Below are 24,292 nucleotides of genomic sequence, written 5' to 3' on the forward strand. Positions count from 1 at the left end.
TCCCACCACCGTGTTTAATAGATGAGGTGGTCTGCTTTGGATCTTGGGCAGTTCTTTTTCATTTTCACACTTCGCTCTTGCCATCGCTCTTATGCAGGTTCATCTTTGTCTTGCTTGCCCACAAGGCCTTTTTCCAGAAATCTGCATACTCTTTGAAGTTCCTTTTCTCAATCTGTAATCTGGCCATCTTGCTTTTGTGTCTAAATAGTGGTTTACATCTTCTTTTTTCTGCTGATAGTCATCTCTGACACATCCACATCTGCCTCCTGAAGACTGTGTCTGATCTGTTGCACAGGCATTTGGGGCTTTTTCTTTAATAGTGAGGATAGTGAGGCCATAGTGAGGATTCTTCTGTCATCAGCTGTGGAAGTCTTCCTTGGCCTACCAGTCCCTTTGTGATTATTGAGCTCACCAGCGTGTTCTTTCTTTTTAATGATATTCTAGACAGTTGATTTAGGTAATCCTAAGGGTTTACCAATGTCTCAAATTGTTTTCTTCTTCTTTGTCAGCCACATAATGGCTTTTTTGACTTTTATCGGAACAGCACTTGTCCTCATGTTGAACAGTAGCAACTACAGACTCCAAAGGGTAGAAACAAGCCAACCTATCTTAATGAATCACACTTGAGGAATCACAAACACCTGTAATGGCAGTTGTCCCAAACATTATGGTGCCATGAAATGGGGGAACCAACTAGAACGAGTGTTGTCATTTCTAGCTGGTGTGGCCTCATGGTGTGGCCGAAATGTGTGGAAATACCCTTAAATTAAAGTCTGCAATGTGCACTTTAGTCACGTCAGAATTGTTTGATTTGTAAGTTTAAACTGTGTATTCAAGGGGTAAATCAAGTAAAACTGTGCAACATGCAAACTTTCATGGACATCCTGTAATGGCCAACCCCTTTACCCAGACCGGCAACTACGCTACCAAGACTATTGCCTTGGCTAACCTGAGGATTCTCAAGCTAATAACAAGCTGTACTCCTTACAAATAGTTATTTTTCCCCCAAACAACGAAATAACAGGCACTACAAGTCAGAAATGTAAAATCAAGTGCAAATATACTGTATTGACAGTGGATAAATCTGTATAAACACACGAGAGCCGACAAATACACAATACTATATATGTGCACACAGTTCACCACTATCCCAAAGACACCAGTGGATGATTATATATATATATATTTTATATATATATAATATAATATAATCTATAATAATAAAAGGCAAAACCCTCACTGACTGACTGACTGACTCACTCACTCACTGACTGACTCACTCATCACTAATTCTCCAACTTCCCGTGTAGGTGGAAGGCTGAAATTTGGCAGGCTCATTCCTTACAGCTTACTTACAAAAGTTAGGCAGGTTTCATTTCGAAATTCAAAGCGTAATGGTCATAACTGGAACATATTTTTTGTCCATACACTGTAATGGAGGAGGCGGAGTCACGTATCGCGTCATCACGCCTCCTACGTAATCACGTGAACTAAAAACAAGGAAGACATTTACAGCACGAGTCACACGTGGGAACGAAGGTAAATGACATTAATTTTTGACTGTCTTTTAATACTGTGTGAGCATACATATTAACACATGTGCAATTAAACGTGTGCATTTACGGGGTGATTTCTGAGGCTTAAAAGCTCACCTTTTATCAAACGCGGGAAGAAAGGTAACTGACGTTGTTCACTGTCTTTTAATACTGTGTAACCATACATATTAACACATGTCCAATTAAACGTGTGCATTTACGGGGTGATTTCTCAGGCTTAAAAGCTCGCCTTTTACTAAAAAGGTAAATGCAAAACTATTTTCAATCAGTTTATTGAAACGCTCCCGTTAAGGATTGCAATAACATATTCGCGAGATAAAAGAACGAAGTAGGGGGAAATGGAGGAACAGCCGCAAACAGCGAAGAGCAAAAAATTAATTAAACAATTGAGAAGGGAGCGAGTTAAGCATACAAGCATGTTCATAAGGGAAACAAAGCACGGTGTAAAACGTAAGTTTAAATGAAGTTTGCTCACCTTTTATCAAACGCGGGAAGAAAGGTAACTGACGTTGTTCACTGTCTTTTAATACTGTGTAACCATACATATTAACACATGTCCAATTAAACGTGTGCATTTACGGGGTGATTTCTCAGGCTTAAAAGCTCGCCTTTTACTAAAAAGGTAAATGCAAAACTATTTTCAATCAGTTTATTGAAACGCTCCCGTTAAGGATTGCAATAACATATTCGCGAGATAAAAGAACGAAGTAAGGGGAAATGGAGGAACAGCCACAAACAGCGAAGAGCAAAAAATTAATTAAACAATTGAGAACGGAGCGAGTTAAGCATACAAGCATGTTCATAAGGGAAACAAAGCACGGTGTAAAACGTAAGTTTAAATGAAGTTTATAGAAACGCTCCCGCTGCGGATTGCAATAACATATTCGCGAGATAAAAGTTTAATGAGAAGACACGAGGTATAAACGAAGCACACGCCGTGGCGCAACGTTAGGGGCAACAGTTTCAACCATTCTATGATCTGCTTCTCGCAACTGAAAGACGGCACATGGCGGATGTTAGCCGACTTGCTGACCGCAACGTTAGGGGCTTCAACTCTGGCGCTGACGCCACATCTCAGTGCCAACAGTTTGCAGACTCTACTTAAAAGACACGCCCTCCTCACTGGACAGTTAAAAAGACCAATCAAACTAACGATGACATGAAGTATTACCCAATCAAAAGTAGGAAAGGAGACATCTTCATAAAATGCGTGTGGGATGATTTGCATGAGACGCTGCTTTAAAAAAAATGATAAAAAAAATACGGGACAAATCCCGTCCCGTATTGATTCAAAACGGGACGCGCAATTTCATTCTCAAATGCGGCACGATTCCGTATTTTAAAGGACGGGTGTCAACCCTACAGTGCCAGGTAACCACCCATACAATCAGATTGTGATTCAGACTAGGAATGCAATGAATGTAATTACCCCGATCTACATACAAGGCGAAAGTCTTGCAACATTCAAAGATGATGGTTTTGGATAATTAGTACTTATTAAGTACAACATTGAACATAAAAGAGCTTATGAAGCCTTGAACCGAAAAAAGCAAGATCTCAGAGATCGTAAAAAAAAAAAAAGGAGGTAATGTCGTTTTACTCGCTGTACATTTTAGTCAAACATTACCAGTTATTCCACGAGGGAGACCAGCAGATTAACTTAACGCGTGTTTAAAATACATGCTTCTCCCACGGTCGGTTATATGTCGCCTGTTCTCGGGTAGGTACACCAAAAAATGTATACATTTAAGCATGTAATGGGCAAAGAAAAAATGAGGTATACCCGAAGGCACTGCAGTACTACTCAATGTAACTTTACTTCTTAAATGTTAATGTTTTACTGTTTAATAATTTATACGCTTCTTATATATTGTTCAAATTCTTTTATCAAAATACCAGTGACAGCGCAATGCACGATAACATGGAGTGAATACACCATACACATCTGCCCACGGCCGCCCTGGTGTGCGCAGATAGGAGTTGATTCTAAAATAAAATAAACATAAAAAGAGTAATACATTCATCACCCATAAAGCGGATAGCAGACGTGACGTATTATATGTGTACCACATTTCAAGTCAATACGTGAAACGGTTTGCAAGCTACATGTGATTTAAAATCCTGGACAGACCAACGAAAAGCCACGGTAGCAAATTATAGAAGAAGATTTTACTGTTTAATAATTTATATTTATATGAAATGTGCTTCTTATATATTACTTCCTATTCTCATATGCTGATGATGTTAATGTTGTTTATATTGATTTCTATGTTATTGTAAGTGCATCTATGTGTGTATATGTATGTATGTATGTGTATATATATATATATATATAAAAAATATATATATAAAAAATATATGTGTATATGTATATATAATATATCTGTATATGTGTGTATATGTGTGTGTATATGTGTATATGTATATATATATGACAGCAACACTCATAACAATGACAACACAATTACATTGACAATGATGTTACGTTATTTTTAAAATGTTTCCTTTACTTTTTCATAACCTCTTTAACACACTACTTCTCCGCTGTGAAGCGCGGGTATTTTGCTATATATATATATATATATATATATATATATATATATATATATATATATATATATGTATGTGTATATATATATGTGTGTATATATATATATAGATAGATAGATGTGTATGTATGTAGATATACAAATATGTATATATATGTATATATGTTTATATATATGTAGATATACAAATATGTATATGTATATATATGTATATATGTGTATATATATGTAGATATACAAATATGTATATGTATATATATGTATATGTGTCTGCATGTGTGTGTGTGTGTATATATATATATATATATATATATATATATATATATATATATATATATATATATATATATATATATGTATGTGTATATATATGTTGATATATGTATATATATGTGGATGTGTATATGTATATATTTATGTATATACAGTATGTTTATGTATATATATGTTTACATAACCTCTTTAACACACTACTTCTCCGCTGCGAAGCGCGGGTATTTTGCTAGTAATATAATATAATAATATATATAATAATATAATGATTATATATATATATATATATATATATATATATATAATATGGACACACAAATATACAATAATAATATTTACAAAAACCTTCCTTTGCCCCTAAACAATAAATGAATAAGCACGGAACACAAACACAGATTAATGATAAACGGCAGTTGAAATGTATGTGATAAATGATTCCAAAGCTAATAAAGTCCGGCGATAATTGAATATTGGCTGATGAAGTGATATTTTGCTTCTTCCTGAAAATACAAAACAACCTCACCATGTAAGTCCTTGGCAATGGCTGATAGGAATCCAAACCCCGGGGTTTCTCTGCACTGGTTGTCGTGATGATGATCCAGATACTGAAAAAGCAAGCAGTGGAATTGCACAATACACGGAAGTGATGAGTTGGAAAATGAATGCGCAAAGCGGCTCCTTTCTTCTCTTGATCTCCTTTCTCTATCCTCACCTTTCTCTCTCTCTCCTCGCCTCTCTCTTCTTTTCCGCTCCTCTCGTATAAAAAGTGAATGTCCCGGATATAATTGGTTGAGTAAACAGTAAATTCACGTCTCGGGGTTGCCGTCTCCCTTCATCGTCTTTCCCCGTTTGACTTACGAGGACAACATTTACTTACACAGACATACATGATAGTAAACGGGATGACGAAAGCAAAATGCAACTCAGCAGACACAAAAAAATACCTATTATTATGTAGCTCCACTACAATCCACACCACTGTTTTGAAGTAATGTGTGGTTTTTGTCGTGTTTCATGTTGGCCCTCCCATTATGAATCCCAGGTGAAGTTCTTTAAACAATTGTATGAACAAAAATGTAAATATAAAATTTCATGACATAGACATAATTGACATAACCATTTTTCAACAATGCACATTTTCATTTGGGTCCCCCATCAAACCATAGCAGCATGGCATCGAATGCAATATTCAGCCTAGGCAGGACCATACCTAAACAATATGGTATTTTTGGTGTGATATCACCGTTTTTGTTTGGCGCATTTTTATACCCCCTTATAACACACCATATGTGGTCAAGCGACCCACATCCTGCTTACAGAGGAATCGAAGCATTACGCACATAAGAATCTGTTCCACAGGAAAGTCCCAGTCAGGGTGGCCGATGGAACGGTCCTTACGGATGACACTGCACTTGTGACCTGCTGGGCTGCTACTTTGAGCAGTTGTTCAAAGCTGATCCTCCGGCTAGGATGTTGGATATCTCTGGGTCCACAGTTCTTGAGGCTGATCCTCCAATTAGCTGTGAACCACCCAAACTCACTGAGATTGCACAGGGGGTCAACGAGCTGAGGGGTGGAAAGGCTGCAGGGTCTGTGGAATCCGGGGTGAACTTTTCTAGGCTGGTGGTAAGGCTGTCCTCCTGGCATTGCAAGCAATCTTTGCTTCCATTTGGAAAAATGGGACTTGTCCCTATCTGGACATCTCCTAGATTGTGGCAACTACAGGGGGATAACACTGCTCACAGTGCTGGGTAAGGTCCTTGCTAGGGTCGTCCTCAATAGGATCTGTGATCACTTGCTGACCTACCAGCGACCGGAACAGTCTGGTTTTACGCCTAAGAAGTCTACCATTGACCACATCCTGGCACTGAGAGTTCTTATGGAGTGCAAATGCTAATATCGGCAGAGCTTCTTTGCAGCCTTTGTCGATTTTCGTAAAGCGTTAGACTCAGTTGATTGAGCTGCCCTGTGGACATCCTGAGGGTTCGTGGGATCCCTTCAAGGTTGCTGGATATCACGGCCAGCCTGTACACTGGTACTGTGAGTACTGTGCAGGACCTCTGCGTTTTTCTCAGTTGATTCTGGGGTTCGTCAGGGGTGTGTTGTGCTCCTACTCTGTTTAATGCTTGTATGGACTGGGTGTTGGGCAAGGTCGTGGGGTCCAGCAGGTGTGGGGCATCAGTTGGTGAAGAAAGATTCACGGATCTTGAGTTTGCTGATGATGCTGTGATCTTCACGGAGTCCATGGAGGATCTGATTGGGGCGCTGGAGAGACTGAGCGAGGAGTCTGAGTGTCTGGGCTTGTGAGTGTCCTGGATAAAAACCGAGATCCAGGCCTTTAATAACTCTTGGGCACAGCCATCAGCAGTGTGTCTGTCTGCAGAGAGAGTGCCAACCTTGTTGAGAGGTTTACTTACCTTGGCAGTGACATTCATGTGGTCTGGTGACTCTTCCTATGAAATCAATAGACGGATTGGGAGAGCATAGGGATTTATGAGGTTGCTGGAAAGGGGTAGGTGGCGCTCCCGATATCTATGCAAAAGGACGAAGGTCCAAGTCTTTAGAGTCCTGGTGCTTCCTGTCTTGCTATATGGTTGCGAGACATGGATGCTATCCAATGACCTGAGATGAAGACTGGACTCCTTTGGTACTGTGTCTCTCCGGAAAGTCCTTGGTTACCGTTGGTTTGACTTTGTGTTGAATGAGTGGTTGCTCATGGAGTCTCGAATGAGGCACATTACCTGCATTGTGAGGGAGTGTCAGTTACAGCGCTACGGCCATGTGGCGCATTTCCCCAAGGGTGATCCGGCTCGTAAGATCCTCATTGTTGGGGACCCGAGTGGCTTCACCAGGCCAAGGGGTCGCCCACATAACATCCGGCTGCGGCAGATAGAGGGTCATTTCCGGAGGGTGGGACTGGACCGCGTGTCTGCCTGGAGGGTTGCCAACCAGGATCCCGAGTTGTTTCGTCGTGTAGTGGGTGTGGCAATGCACTGTACCAGTGCATGCTTCCCAACTTGACTTGACTTGACTTTTAACAACCACTCCATCTGATGAAATGTTTGAAATCCCCTGGATTTTGAGTTGTTTCAACTTTATTATACATTATTATTATTATGATTATTAATGTTACTTATTATTTGGCTGATGCATTTATCAAAGGCGACTTATAACATTTGAGAGATACAATTGCATTAATTTCTTTTGATTGTTCAGGGAATAAAGACTTGCCAAAAGATCTAAGATTTTTATTTTCTCATTGAGGTAGCTCTTTATGCTCCTTCTTAGCCTTTGAGGGATTGCTTTGACCACCTAATTACATTTTAAGAGCCAGTTTTTACAGAAAAAAATACACAGTGTGATGCCAAGTGCCTCACAGCACCTTACAGTTGGGATTGTTGAGTGAATGGCTTTTCTCTAAAGAAATTCAGGGCAGCTCTTGCCACTGTGCATTTGTGTGTCCCTGCCAATAATAACGGTTTCATCGGTTGAAACTTTAATATTTAATTTACAATGTACTGATTACCTACAGGCTCATCTGTTTGCGTCCAAGTACTGTTTCAAGCCTGCACAGCTTTTTGGACGTGTGTGCGTATAAATTACCCTACCTAAGTTTAAAGTCAGTGCCCTGGCCAGGTGTGTGATGGTGCAGGTTAGCTCATTTGGGAGCCTCTTGAACCTTCTACCATTGATAGTTATAACCAAAATTAGCCGGGCAAATGACGACATATACATCTAGCCAAGGTGTAGGTGCAAAATGACTTAGTGCTTTTATTAAAAACAAAGTCAGTCAAACAAACAGTGTTGCATAGTGCAGTGCTTCTAATCGTCTTTAAATAAATAATCCATACCAATAAGTGAAAATTGTGGACGTTAAAACCATCCATCCATCCATTTTCCAACCCGCTGAATCCGAACACAGGGTCACGGGGTTCTGCTGGAGCCAATCCCAGCCAACACAGGGCACAAGGCAGGAACCAATCTTGGGCAGGGTGCCAACCCACCGCAGGACACACCCATACACCAAGTGCACACACTAGGGCCAATTTAGAATCACCTATCCACCTAACCTGCATGTCTTTGGACTGTGGGAGGAAACCCACGCAGACACGGGGAGAACATGCAAACTCCACACAGGGAGGACCCGGGAAGCGAACCCAGGTCCCCAGATCTCCCAACTGCGAGGCAGCAGCGCTACCCACTGCGCCACCGTGCCGCCCGACGTTAAAACCAAGTTAATTAGTTCTAAAATCTTAGTTCAAGGTGTTTCTTTTCTGAAAAACTGATGTTTCTTCTGAGCCAAGTGTCCCTCTTCAGCCCATGAGTATCGGCCTTATGCTTCTCCAAGGAGCTGTCCTCCTGGATGCCTGCTTCCTCTCTTCCTCACCCTGGTGTCTCACGATCCTGCCTTCATCTCTGTCAACCATCCATTTTTATCGTCCGTCTCTGCTTCCGTTCCCCTCTGCCGTGCAGGCTCCTTTTATCATCTGACCTGATTGGGTGCAGGTGTGATATGCCACTCCCTCGAAAGCTTGAATGAGGCATCCAACTGACCCAGGCATTTGCACATTTTTGTGACCAGCCAGGCACCCCAACCATCCCTGGAGCAGAGTACTCACACACACCCGAACCTGATTCTGAGGCTACATGTTCTTGGGCACAATTATTCATTTAAAATCTGTACAGTGCCACGGACCACTTATCAAAAGGTGTCTATGGGCTGATGGAGAGCCACACTTCTTTTGAGGGAGCAACGGTTTAAGAAAGTCAGATTTCAATTACTCTCCTTTGTTTGAGTGTCCTTATATTACAGAATATTTGTATGTCATTTGCATTTTGTTTAATAGCTGCAGAGGCAGTATTAAGATGGAAAGCACTGAGAAGCCAAGGTAGGATAGGTGAGCGACTTTATGCTGCAATATTGTGTAGAGATGCAATGACAAAAAAAGCCACTTGACTTGACTTGATGATACTGGTGTTAATTTTTCTAATTTTTCACGTAGGATATTGTGTATATATTGATTATGTCATTTGGTAAAATTTTGATAATTTGTGGAATGTTATTATAGAGTCAGTCACATTTTCAGTGTCTTAAATGTCTCTTACGTTTGCACCACACATGTTTAGTTATAAAAAGCAGGTGCATTTTTAGCTTACAATTTGAAACTGCCAATGTGTTCAAAAAACCCGGCAGGAGGAGCAAAAACAGCCATGTTTCGTTTTGCTTTCAACCACACAACTCAGTAAAGAAATTATATTGTGGTCAAGCAAAAGCGATGAAGAGTTTATATATTTTTATTGTTTTTAATATCTGTTTTGTGTGTTTTACTGTTTTAAGCTAATTTTTTTCATGTTTTCAAAAATAATATGTATTATGAATAGTACGTATTTATTATTTTGTCATTTATTCTGATAATGCACTGTATTTTAGTATTGTATAATGCAGCCTGTATCACAATATGTATTTATGTGGATAATTGTATAAATGTTGGGGAGCAGTAAGCAGCAAAAATATGCCTTGCCTCAGGTGGCACTATTTAACGCACTGACCCTCCTGCTGTGTAAACTGCTGGATAAATTAAGCAAAGCTTTCAACTGCCTCAGAAATAATCCATATCTTTTTCTTTAATGTGGCATTAAGATTATATGTAAAAATGGAGAGGAAGTATTCTATGTAAAAAAAAAAATTAGAGCAAACTTTCTGATTCCATTGATATTGATTGGTGAATATTAATAGTTGCTTTATTTTTTCTTACAGGATTACATAGTGACACTTTCTGAGTTTAAGTGCTACAGGCAGAGATGTCTGTAAACTAAAGAGGCAAATGAAGACGTTTATACCTCAACGCAGTCTGCTCACCAAATCAATTGGATTTGCTGTAAACAGTTCTACAAGATACAGACAGGGTAAGGAAAATTCCACATCTAATCCTCTTGCTATAGTCTATAATAAGGGCATACCTTTCTTTTTCTTTTAAGGCCAGAATACTTGTGATAAAACCACATATCCAAAGGGATATCTGTTGTTAGGTGTGTGGGTACCATTTGTACGGGTCTATTCATGAACGTGAGACAATTCCTTACAGTTATCTTGGGTTTCTAGTTATATAATGTATGTGTATATATATATATATATATATATATATATATATATATATATATATATATATATATATATATATATATATATATATATATATATATATATACTGTATATATATATATATATATATATATATATAAACCTGCGGTGGGTTCGCACCCTGCCTGGAATTGGTTCCTGCCTAGTGCCCGGTGTTAGCTGGGATTGGCTCCAGCAGACCCCCGTGACCCTGTGTTCGGATTCAGCGGGTTGGAAAATGGATGGATGGATGGATATATATAAACACAATGAAAAGTGCTTGGTTTGTGAAAGAAATACATCTTTAAGACCAGATATCTGTAGAGTATTTTGAGTATTTTACACAGTCAGGGGCTCATTCTGCAAATGATATCTTCTTATATAATATGCTACCGTGGCTGTTCGTTTGTCTGTCCAGGATTTTAAATCACCTGTAGCTCACAAACCATTTCACCTATTGACCTGAAAAGTTTTACACATATACTACGTGACGTCTACTATCCGCTTTCAGGGCGATGATTTTTATTACTCATTTTATTTTTATTCTTATTTTATTGTAGAATCAGCTCTCGGCAGCATGCACCAGGGCGGCTGTGCAGCGCATGCGTACTCATTTTCTACCACCTTCGCGGTCACTTCCCCTACCTCTTCATACCTTAAGTCATTCTTGAGACAGATTGAAGACTTAAGTGCCAGCTTAAGTGAAAAATTAAGAAAAATGTACTAAGTAATTACAACACAAACACTGACTTAATCGGTTTTAACGTGGAAAGATGCCAACGGAAGAAGAGAAGCAGTGGGCCACTAGGGTGGAAAAAAGAAGAGCTGCTCAGGAAGCAGCAAGCGCATCAAACTCTGAGCAAACGAATGGTAAACATACAGAGAAAGAAAGAAGATGAAAACTAGGAATACTCAAGTCAAGTGTAACGTGCAGTGTGCTGTTACTGGTGTATATATAATATTCTACCGTGGCTGTCTGTTTGTCTGTCCAGGATTTTAAATCACCTGTAGGTCGCAAACCGTTTCACCTATTGACCTTATATTTGGTACACATATACTAGGTTTAGGTTAGGTTTAGGTTTAGGTTTATTTGTCATATATAGGTTAACACAGGGTCAACATACAATGAAATGTGTATAACGAGAAAAACAAGTCACTCAGCCTAGATCCAATAAAGCTTAAAAAAAGATTACAAGTTAAAAATAGACAAGCCATATAAAATAAAATGTGTATGTTTTAAAAGAAGTTATAGAGCAATATGAGTTGAATGAGCAGCAAGTACAAATGACAGTTATTACACAGATAATGTTTTATAAGTACAGATGCATATTCCATAAAGTGCAGATGCATGTTCCAGTCAGTATTCTGAGTGTGTGCAGGTACAGTTTGTGTGTGAGTAGTGCAATGTAGATGTAATGTAAGTGTTCAGGTGTTGCTGTTGAGGAGTCGAATGGCCTGGTGGTAAAAGCTGTTCTTAAGTCTTGTAGTCTGAGCAGCCAGACTCCTGTATCGTCTGCCAGACGGTAACAAGGAGAACAGCTGGCGTGCTGGATGGCTGTGGTCCTTTATGATGCTGCTTGTCTTACGCAAGCACCGATGGAGGTAAATGTCTTCAATGGCAGGAAGACTCTTGCCCGTGATGTGCTCTGCTGCCTTCACCACTCTCTGTAGTGATTTCCGGCTGCTGGCAGAGCAGCTCCCATACCAGACGGTAATGCAGCCCGTCAGCAGACTCTCGACCACACTCCTGTAAAAGTTTGAGGTGATGTTGGCATTCATGCCAAACTTCCTCAGCCTCCTCAGGAAGTAGAGCCGCTGGTGAACTTTCTTGACCACAGTGTCTATGTGAAGGGTCCACGAGAGATCTTTGGTGATGTTTACTCCGAGGAACTTGAAGCTGTTAACCCTTTCAACTTCTATGCCGCTGATGTAGATGGCCTGGTGTTCTCTGCCTTGTTGTTTTCGATAGTCCACAATCATCTCCTTGGTTTTGCTGACGTTAAGAGACAAGTTATTATCTAGGCACCAATTACTCAATGCCAGCACCTCCTCTCTGTAGGCCGTCTCATCATTGTCAGTGATAAGGTCTATGATGGTTGTGTCGTCTGCAAACTTGATGATGGTGTTTGTGCCGTGTTTTGCAACACAGTCATGGGTGAACAAGGAATACAAGAGGGGGCTAAGCACACAGCCCTGCGGCGCTCCCGTGTTTAAAATGAGTGATGAGGATGTGTGTTTGCCGACTCTCACCACCTGGGGCCTGTTTGTGAGGAAAGAGAAAATCCATCTGCAGATGGTCGTCCCCAACCCAAGGTCGTCAAGCTTCAAGACGAGTTTTGAGGGGATGATGGTGTTGAATGCCGAGCTGTAATCTATGAACAGCATTCTTACATATGTATTTCCTCTTTCCAGGTGGGTGAGGGCAGTGTTTATTGTTAGCGCAACGTCATCTTCTGTCGATCTGTTTGCTCTGTAAGCAAATTGGAGAGGATCCAGTGTGTCAGGGAGGGAGGAGCAGATGTAACCTTTGACTAGTTGCTCGAAACACTTCATAATGACCGATGTCAGTGCAACCGGGCGATAGTCATTCAGACAGGAGACCACCGGTTTCTTTGGGACAGGAATGATGGTGGATGCCTTGAAGGAAGTGGGGACCACTGACTGCCTCAGGGAGAGATTGAAAATGTTGGTGAACACACCTGCTAGCTGGTCAGCACACGCCCTGAGGGCACGGCCTGGGATGCCATCTGGTCCCGGAGCTTTGCGAGGATTGACCTTTTTGAAGGACCTTCTCACATCAGATGTTTCAAGAATCAGAGTGACAGACTCACTGCCCCCTTGAGGATATAGCACCTGTTCTTTGTTGGCTGCATCAAAACGAGCATAGAAAGTGTTGAGCTCGTCTGCAAGACATGCAGTGGGCTGAACACTGACTGTGTTTTTCTTTTTATAGTCAGTGATGCAGCACAGTCCATTCCACAGGCGCTTGGTGTCAGAGCTGTGGTAGCTTGACTCCACTTTGTCCCTGTAGTCCCGTTTGGCCTTCTTGATGGACCTCCGGAGGTCGTATCTGGCTGCTTTTGTATGACCTCTACTGTCTGCTTTCAGGGTGATGATTTTTATTCCTCTTTTTTTTATTTTATTTTATTGTAGAATCAACTCTTGGCAGTGGCCAGCAGGGTGGTCGTGTGGCACATGCGTATGGGCACCATTTTCATCCATACCACCTTCGCTGTTACTTCCTCTACCTTTTCATATCTTAAATCATTCTTGAGGCAGATTGAACACTTAAGTGACAGCTTAAGTTAAAAATTAAGAAAAATGTACTAAGTAATTGCAACACAAAAACTGACTTAATCATTTTTAATGTGGAAAGTTGCCGATGGGGGAAGAGAAGAAGCGGGCTGCTAATGTGGAGAAAACAAGAACTGCTCAGGAAGCAGGAAGCACATCAACCTCTGAGCAAACAAATGCTAAATGTACAAAGAAAGAGGATGAAAACTATAAGTCAGGTGTATTCCCTGCATGTTATTGTGTAGTCCGCCGTTACTGGTATTAAATAAGACTGTTTGATGAAAGCACGAGGATAGGTACACACAGTGCAGCCCAAAATCAGCCTTATGATGATAAAGGTAAAACCAATAAACTTATTCTTTGTTCCTGATACCAATGAGATATTTAATTATGTATAGCAGAAAAAATGATTTCTGGAGTGAGTTTTTTAATTGTTTTTACAATGACTTTTGACTGTTAAGTGTTTGCATGACCCTAATCCGGGGAGTTTAGTTTAACTTTATTTGAACATTAAACATTGTACTTTACATACTGTAGTAGTTCTAGTGACCGATACTGTGTTCATTTATCTCTGTGTAAAGGAGATGTCATAGTCAAAGCCATAAACTACATGCCGTCTTCACATCCATGTGAATATACCACAGAAACGTCCCATACTGCGATAAGAAATGCAGTCTATACATACATTGTTGGTAATTTTGTGTGTTTCTTTATGATTATTATCATGGTAATGTTTCAAGACTTTATTTTTAATTTTATACCATGTTTGAGACATTTAGATGCCACAGTCATTGCATTGATAATATTGAAGGAGTGATAGGGTGGCGTGTTCAGTTTACATTATTACTCAGTGGATATACAGGTAGTCCCCAGGTTACGGACATCCGACCTACGACTTACGAACAAGGCCGCAGCTGTGAAGCATGCGCCTCATTAACTGCCGCTCCGTCATCTTTGGCCAGAGGACGCTGCAAGTAGTGGCTGGAGGGGTACGATTTCGCTGCTCGCACAGTGTAGTGTCCCTTGGGCGGCTCCCGGAGGCAAGCGAGCGGTGACCCATGGTCCATAGTCACTGGAGCCACAGCTATCACTCGTGTGCAGGATGGAGGCTTAATGGGGCCGCCGCAGCTACTACTCCTGACTGGATGCAGGCTGGATGGAGCGGTGTAGGGCGTTTCACTGCCCGCCCACTACACACGGCTCCCCCCGAATCGTTTTCGGTGGGCGGCTGGTAATGCTGCAAGCGGTGACCTGGTTGTGGCTGAACGGAGGCCATTGAGGGTGAACGGGCGGCGGGGGGTAGCATTGTAGTGTGCTTCGGGTGGCTGCCTGTTGAATGGGGGCAGTGGTGGGCGATTCACTACACGCCTTTGGCTGCACCGTGTTCGTTCTCGGTGGGCAGATGCACGCTGCAGGCTGTATACTGTGGTGGAGGTGACTGTGTGGTGGGTGGGTGGTAAACCATCCCTCGCTACTCCCATTCATTCTCAATAGCAAGCCTGCTTGTACTGTTACGCACATAGCAGGAAGTTGTCTCTTGTCAGTACACCAGACGTGCTGACGAGGGATGCCTGACTGCTGTGATAGCTGTGCAGAAGAGCTCATCTTAATAATAATAATAATTCATTACATTTATATAGCGCTTTTCTCAGTACTCAAAGCGCTATCCACACAGGGAGGAACCGGGAAGCGAACCCACAATCTTCCACAGTCTCCTTACTGCAAAGCAGCAGCACTACCACTGCGCCACCTGTGAGGATCTTAACCTTTTGTCTTCACCCTTCAAGAATGTCTCTGAAACACAAATCTGATGCAAATGCTGGTGATACAGTAAAGAAGAGAAAAACCATTACCATTGAAAATAAAGTAGAAATAATAAAAAGGTCAGAGAGAGGTGAAACTCCATCATTCATTGGCAGAGCACTTGGTTACAGTCGGTCAACAATAGCATTTATTAAAATAATGTACCTGTTCCGACTTACATACAACTTCAACTTAAGTACAAACCTACAGTCCCTATCTTGTACGTAACCCGGGGACTGCCTGTACAACGTATTGCTTTATTTCCTAGTGTCACGTTTCGCATTTGGTTTTGACTTTATTTTTGACTTGTCGTCGTTCAGTTCTTGTTTTCTCTTCATGTTTTTATTTGACTTTCACTAACAATCTCCCAGCTTTAATTCTCTACCTGTCCTGAGTATGATTACGTCTTAGTTTATCAACTCCTCGTCCTTTTCCATTTCACAACAATTCCTAAGACACTTACACATCTCATAACATCATTTAAACCACTGACCAGCCCTCCACTGATCCTTCATAGGCAAGCAGTCAAAGCTGAAAAACAACCCACCCTTAGGTTTTTGCACTATTGTATGAAATGTTGCATCATTTTTTTCCTGGTTATTTTTAGTCACACTCACAAATTATTTTGATTTCCATTATTTAATTTACCACTTCCTTCCTTTGTATGTGCAAAAATTGTACAAATCTTGCTAGAGTGTGTATAAATTATTTGAGTGACCAAAAGTGTATAGAAAATAAATTTGATTTTAGTGCTGAATGTACTGTGTTTAATTGCAGTCCAGTCAGTTTTACTTTTATATACCACCAGTACTAGGTGCCACTATAACATTTTCCTTTTCAAAGTAAAGAAGATTATAAAATTTTATCAGGCTGAAACTCATTCATGGAATATAAACACACATATTTACATACATGCTGCCAATGGATGATGTTTGTAGCTGAGACACTGACTTGCATCCCTCACTATTACCCTTATCAGATAAGTCAACTATTCTATGACCACGGAACAATTTTATCTGTTAATAAAAAGGGCAAGATTGGAATTTGTGGAGTTTCACATCGTTAACATTACTTTTAACTTATTGGGGACTGAATAGTAATATCCCTTTGTTTTGTAGGGTCCTATGGAGACCCTGTTTTCCCCTTTATACTCCTTATTGTGTACGTCTTAATAAAATGTCATAAATTCAATACACTGAACTGTCTGTAATCAGGTATTTTAGCACTTCCTCCCCATTTCCCTTCTACATCTGTAAATTTATACAAAAACATATTATTTAGCTGAATTCATTGTTTCAGTATGTTCCTGAAATTATTCAAGGATATTCCTCAATTAGCATCATCCCCCCAACTTACCTAACCCCAGTTCAGAATAGATAGATAGGTTTAAAAATGTGGTTTTATTTTGTTATGTACACTGAGAAAATGTCTATCAAGATAAAGTGGATGTAATTAGTAGTTGATGGCACTTAACTTAGATGTCAGACGGGTATGTTAGAAGAGCTTTTGGGCACTGCTTGCATCCTTCCCAATTTCTAAATCCTTTTCCTACTGAAATTTATTATTATCCATATTTCATTGGGGTCATCAGCTGTGTCCTCTATTAGATGGTCTCATGCTGAAATTTCAGTCCTATGCAGAAGACACACACTACCATGACCTCCTCTGAAGCAGTTGTCAGCAGTCCTTCTATTGCTGTTGTCTGTGAAGACTTCAGGCCCGTTTATAGTCGGGCTCAGACTGCTGCAGATGCAGTTGTACACAGAGGATGTGCACTTTGGTCTTTTCATAGTACAAGCATTCTGCACGGTCACAGAATGCCCTTACATATCGATCTCAAAGATATTCCCATTTCTGCCTGCACCAATTTTCATCTTTGCCCAGGGTCTGAGCAATTCATGACAGTAAATCTGTGCACATTTGGCTCTTTCTGTGTGCTTGTAATGTTGGATTGTGTAGGTGGGGCAAGCGTTCAATTTACACTACTCTTCCTCAAAGGAGCTTGTTTTTGACCCGCACAGAAGCACACTGAACTTTGCAGTCACAAGGTTCCGGAATTATGTTTTAGCTGAACCACAGGGTCTGTGTGCCATTTGCTGCTGACAAAATTTATGTCACGTGCTCCCTAACACCCAGTGCGGTCATGCTATGTATGAACGGGCCTTTAAAGAGGTTAATGCTGAACAAACTCGATACCTTGTGAAATTCTTTTTGGGAAGATTTTGTTATAATCTATTTTGACTTAGCCAGGGTTAAAGATGAACAGAAAAAATCACCAAGGAGTTTGGAGCTATGCTTAATTTGGTAAGCTTCCATGAAAGTAAAATCCTGGCACAGAAACACCAGGACTCAGGCCTCTCATCTAAAACTAACAGGACTGAAGGACAGGAACTGAAGAAATAATAATAATAAAAATGAAATAAATAAACAAATAATAATAATAATAATAATATCATTGGCGTCAAAGAGAATATGGAAAAAGAAAATCGACTGTGGTTTTGGAAAAAAGTGTGGCCAATAATTTTTTTCAACTTTATAATTTATAACTCTGATAATTAAAAGGTGTCACACAATTTATATTCCTTAATGTGGATGTTCTGTCAAAGGCCTCTAAAAAATTCATTACCTGTTTGACAGCACTTTGTGAATCCTGAAGATATTCTAATTTACTCTCTGAAGGCCAGCAGGTTCACTTTTTCCTGTCTTAAGCCCCTTCATGGGACAAGCATAAAAGGCTATAAGTCCTGTGATGAAAATGGCTTCTGCTGTTATCTTGTAGTAGTTTCTTCTCCATCTTGCACAACCAAAACATTCTCATTGTCTGGAAAAACTAATAATTGACAAATGTGAAAGAGCCAAGAGGGCCGTTGATAATTTTGACACCTTTGGTGGTTTTCTTTTATAATAGCGGTTGTTTCCTCTTTTGCCCACAAGACTATGTGTCCATCCTACACAATCCAGGTCTTGTGCATGGGTAGATGCCTTATTTCTATGAACTCCTACTTCATTTATTCTCCTCAATAAAAATGTAATGAAGTTTAAGGTCTGTGACAGTTATCTGAAGAAGAACAAAAGTACTGACATTTGTAAGTGTAGATGATTTAATCACTTAGAAAGTTTTTCCTTTCAAACTTCTAATATAAGCAGTTCAATAAATTATTTACATCATAGATTCCAGAGGTCATATCTTCAGCTAAGAGATACCATGTTAGTGGCTTCAGCCCAAAGACAAAAGATTTCCATCACCAAGGCTAATAGGAAGAGATCACCTTTTTATGAGGACACGTAGACATATGTGAATGACAAACGTGTTGTGCTGAGGGCTGCTAGTTGAGGAGGGTGAATTATCCCAATTGGTAATGGAGTTTGGCACTGCAAAGATATCAGAATGCTCCGTTCACTGCCCAACTGTTTGTTGGTTTTCATTTCTACTGACTCTAGCTGACAAAGACTTGAGAGTAATTCTCAGCATGCAGACCCCTGTATAAACCTATTATGATACAAATCTGTGAGTGAATACTTTTGAAACTAAGTAACTTGGACAATCAGTACGAGTACGCATTCTTTTGTTTGCTCAAAGAGCAGTCTTTTTATATTATGATAAATGTATTTGCACATTTTTGCAAAGAGGTGGTCCTGATTATGCCTTTACACTCTTGTTTTTGCTTATTATTATTATAAATGCCTAAAATAACAGATGCTGGTGCAAAGTCATTGTTTGATTTTATTTACATGTTGTAAACTTCATTTTCAAGTGTACAAGCAGTGCAAGCCATGCATATTGGATAAGTTTGTTGCCCTTTATTTGATTAAAATACCTCACCTTTGACACATTCAAGAAAGACCACTAAATAGTTTGCAGTCCAGAAAATGTCCCTTAATATTTTCCGGGTTCATCAAAAGAGCTGACTTGTTTACCAAAAATAGATACAAGCATACAAAGTTTCAGCAGTGGTCGTCTTGAATTTGAACTTTATTCTCAGACAAAGTAGTTCCTAGGAATTTCTGGTTGTATTACAGTACATCCATAGGCAAATCGAAAACAAATACTTTCTACAAAACAACATTATTGAGTGAAACCGGAAGAATCATGTAACAATGAAACCTAAATAAATACAAATAAAACTAACAACCAAATCCTAACAAGAGGCAAAGAATCAAACCAAACAAAACTTGTGAGAAGTACTATAACAAAATATTTCTTCTAATTATTTGTTTGGGATGTTTGTATCCGCAGATTGTAGATAGATAGATAGATAGATAGATAGATAGATAGATAGATAGATAGATAGATAGATAGTGTGGTACCCAGTCGGGACGCCCGAGAAGACTGGAGGAGGGCTTGTGCCTCCTCCAGACCTCGAGTGGGCGACCGCCCTGGGGGCCGCGGGTGCAGAGCTGGGAAGCTTGACCCTGTAGGGGCCCGTGGTCACCGCCAGGGGGACCCTAATACCTGGAGGACCATGGACCTCAGCACTTCCGCCACACCAGGAAGTGCTGGGGGGAAGAGGAACAGGGACTCCTGGAGTGCTTCCGGGGAGACAGCCGGCATTTCTGCCACACTGGGGCGTGTCAGCGGGAGATTGCCGGGAACACACCTGGAGCACATCCAGGTGCTTATTTAAAGGGGTCGCCTCCCTTCATTGTGGAACTTGACCTGGACACAGACAGGCAGACACGTTAGTATTACCCCACACACATTATTTTGGTGCTCCATAATACAATCAATCACTCACAGACCCCAATACCCCTCAGTCCAGGCCAACACAATGCCTTGTCTCCTTCTCTCCTCCAGAAACCTTGTCCTTCTTCCACCTGACTCAAGCCCTCCTCCAGTCTTCTTGGGCGTCCCGGCTGGGTACCACCCCCATCCGGGTACCACAGTGCCCCACCACCAGCGAAGACACGTCGGTCGGAGCGACACGTCCCGCGAGGGCAACTCCTCCCCGAAGTGGGTCCTACTACATGTCCAAGGTCCAGTACGCACAAACCCAGTGCCTCCAGCAACAATGCCCCAAAGTCCAGGCCTCTTTTTTCAGTGCCTGCTTCCTTCAGGCCGCCTCCACCCCTCTCCAACACGACTCTCGTCCACTTTCACCCAACTCCAGTCCTCTTGCGGATAGAGGCGGCCACTTTTATAAGCACCTTTATAAGCACCCGGATGTGCTCCAGGTGTGTCCCGGCAATATCCCGCTGACACTCCCCAGTGTGGCGGAAGTGCTGGCTGCGTACCTGGAAGCACTCTGGGTGTCCCCACTCGTCTTCCCCCCAGCACTTCCTGGTGTGGCGGAAGTGCTGGGGTCCAGGGTTCTCCAGGCTTGGGTGTGCCCCCTGGTGGTGACCAAAGGCCCCTACAGGGTTGAGCTTCCCAGCTGTGTATCCATGGCCCCCAAAGGAACCAGGGTGGTCGCCCCCTCGTGGTCTGGAGGAGGCGTGAGTCCTCCTCCGGTCTTCCTGGGGGTCCTGGCTGGGTGCCACCCCCAGCCGCATGCCACAATAGACAGATAGATAAATAGATAGATAGATAGATAGATAGATACTTTATTAATCCCCAAGGGGAAATTCACATACTCCAGCAGCAGCATACTGATAAAAACAATATTAATTAAAGAGTGATAAAAACACAGTGCAAGTTAAAAACTGCAAGGTGGAGGGTGCGAGGCAGGTAGCAGACAATAACTTTGTACAATGTTACTGTTTACACCCCACCCCCCCCGGGTGGAACTGAAGAGTCGCATAGTGTGGGGGAGGAACGATCTCCTCAGTCTATCAGTGGAGCAGGACGGTGACAGCAGTCTGTCGCTGAAGCTGCTCCACTGTCTGGAGATGATACTATTCAGTGGATGCAATGGATTCTCCATGATTGACAGGAGCCTGCTCAGCGCCCGTCGCTCTGCCACGGATGTCAAACTGTCCAGCTCCATGCCTACAGTAGAGTCTGCCGTCCTCACCAGTTTGTCCAGGCGTGAGGCGTCCTTCTTCTTTATGCTGCCTCCCCAGCACATCACCGCGTAGAAGAGGGCGCTCGCCTCAACTGTTTGATAGAACATCTGCAGCATCTTATTGCAGATGTTGAAAGACACCAGCCTTTATATGTATGATGAAAGAAACCCCCAGCTTACTCTTTATTTTGTCGTGCAGATTACCCCCGTTGACAACCCTAGAAGCCACACTTCTAGCAATGCAGGAGCTACCACTATGACAGCTCACAAAATGACGGTGATAGAAAGTACTAAACAATAGCATGCAAGAGATTAAAAGATAACATACCATGACAATTATACAGTGTGAAATAATAATAGAGCCAGTTACCTGCTTCTTCCGTTACAACTGCCTTTTATTTTCAGCAGCGGATTTCCACTATCTGTTCAGTAAAGCAAGATTAGAGTAGTCGCTCGGAACAGGGCCTCCCTTTCCCTTCACTCTTGTTTCTTTTTGTCAGGCCAGGTCACTGGTGACTTTGTTCTGGACTGCTTCATATTATTAGTGACTGGCCTGGCAGGGGTACTCTGAGGATCCCTGATTTCCTGGGCTGGATGGTCTCATGTTATCAAAAGTCTTATGTTTTTATTTTCTGAGATCTGTTTTCTAAACGGTCACATATATGCTTTATGGATGACATTATTGTCAATTGTCTGTAACATAAGTCTTGAACGTATTTAGTTTTAACTTTTTGGGAACATTTTTGATATTCTTTTGCTGATTAGCAGAGTTCAGTGCACTGTTCTGTCTAGATTTGGGGCGAATGAAGTGACGTGGCCTGAGGCCTGAGAAGACCAGCTGTACAATCTCTAATGCTACTGCAGTTGAAAAAAAATCAAATAAACCAGAAATACATCCTAGCCCAGTTACTTTCTACCTGTGTCTCTGTGAGTTTTTCTTTTTTTCCCGCTGTTTACAACAAATCCAATCTCAAATATATGACCTAGATTAACTAGCCACTCTATACGGAACGATTACTGTAGGCGTGAGATTACACTATGATGGACTGTTACCTTTTCCGGGTTTGGTTTCTTCTTTGCATTCATTATTGCTTTGACAGGCTCCGGCCTCCCACAACCCTGAACTGGATTAAACAGTTTCAAAGATGGATAGCTCTTAGAATTAATTTGATGAAGTATATTTGGCGTATTATAATCGTGATAGCGGGAAGCTAATTCATTGCCAGTTTTCAAATTTAAAACCTTGGGTATACCATAGCAATTTAAATAAAACTAAATGTTCAAAGCTAAAGATATCGTTTAAGGCCGGTGGCACATTACTCGTGTTCCAGTAGAACAAGCCAACCATAACAATTGCTGTTGCTGGATCTTCTCACCTTGAGGATGTCAGATTAAATGATTAGGAATCACAGGGGATAACAGATCATACAACTACCTCACAGTTTCAAATATTGAAAGTACACAAGTTAGACACATTTTTTGTCAGCCAATTGATTTTCTGCCTTTACAGTGCTGTTGACAATACAAATGCTTTCCCATCTAGTGTCTGAGGTTGAGACTGCTCCATATACACACAGGACTTTCATATATAATATATATTCTAGGGGGTTAACCCCTACTCGCTTCGCTCACCAACCACCTTGGCCTGCACCACTTCGTGTCTCTGCCACTCGCGCTGTGAAGAGGGGGGCTGAACGCACCCCAAGGAGACGCGGTCAGAACTCCGAAACCCCCTCTTAAGTGGTGATACAATGGGAAACAAATACAGTTTTTTTTAACCTCCTCTTTGCTCGATCAGCTGCTGGCTTGCTGCATCTCGTGCGGTGCTTCGAAAATTTAAAAGCCTGTACAGCAGCTGTCCTACTCTGTCTTTTATTTCCGGCCCCGGGTGTGGTTAAATCTGTTGTCACAAAGTCTCGTCTCGCGGGACGTGAGTTCTTGATATTTTAGTTTATAATTTTAAAACAGAATAAGAATCTGAAAATCTAACAACATCATATATATATATTCTGAAAAGAATGATACCAAATATATATATGTAGGTTTCAAAATAAGCCGATTTAAAGTGTGACAAAAAACGTGACATAAAATCGTTGCACTTTTAGGCTTAGGATTTTATATATATATGTACAGTATGTATGTTTGACTAATGCACCCATTGGGTTTTGGGACACTGCATGTATTTGATTGCTTCTCCTGTCCGAATGACGATCGACTGTGATGAAAGTGTTTGATTTTTTAAATACCACAGCACCTCTTCCTTTTCCAAGTTGTAAACTAGTTTGGTAATTTTAATTAAATCATCCATCCATTCACAGGTAATAAATTATAAATCACCATGTATTGTCTTGGCTTGGACAATGACTTGACCAGTGCTGTTTTCATCTGCAATGAGTTTTCTTCAATGATGAGTTCCACTTCTCCAGTTGAGTTGATGACTACTAAGTATACACATAGAGCTGATGCAGCTTGTGGTTTCATTCCTGTTGTGAGCTATTTTAATTCCTAACCTATTATGGAATTATTGTTATACCTCTTCACTATATTTTTATTCCCACTGAGGTTATGAATATTGGGAAATGTATTTATATCAATGGTTGCTTATACTGACAGCTATTTGAATGGCTTAAAATTATTTTTTACTTCATTTATGTAATTTTTATCATTCACAGATTCCACTATTAGTTCTTTGGTAACAACCGATCCATGTTTGTTTACGATATCAATTACGCAGTGGGATAAAGGGTCATCCTT

General features: G+C 41.0%; 1 protein-coding gene across 1 annotated transcript in view; it reads left to right on the plus strand.

Moving 5' to 3' along the window:
* Positions 1–24,292, plus strand: part of LOC114647794 (spectrin beta chain, non-erythrocytic 4-like) — a 432,215-nt gene that overhangs the window by 63,578 nt on the left and 344,345 nt on the right. Inside the window, exon 2 of the mRNA XM_028796437.2 lies at positions 10,137–10,285. The gene's annotated coding sequence lies outside the window, so the exon portion shown is untranslated. The remainder of the gene's footprint in view (positions 1–10,136; positions 10,286–24,292) is intronic.

Source organism: Erpetoichthys calabaricus, chromosome 1, assembly GCF_900747795.2.
Source record: "Erpetoichthys calabaricus chromosome 1, fErpCal1.3, whole genome shotgun sequence".
Classification (NCBI taxonomy): Eukaryota; Metazoa; Chordata; class Cladistia; order Polypteriformes; family Polypteridae; genus Erpetoichthys; species Erpetoichthys calabaricus.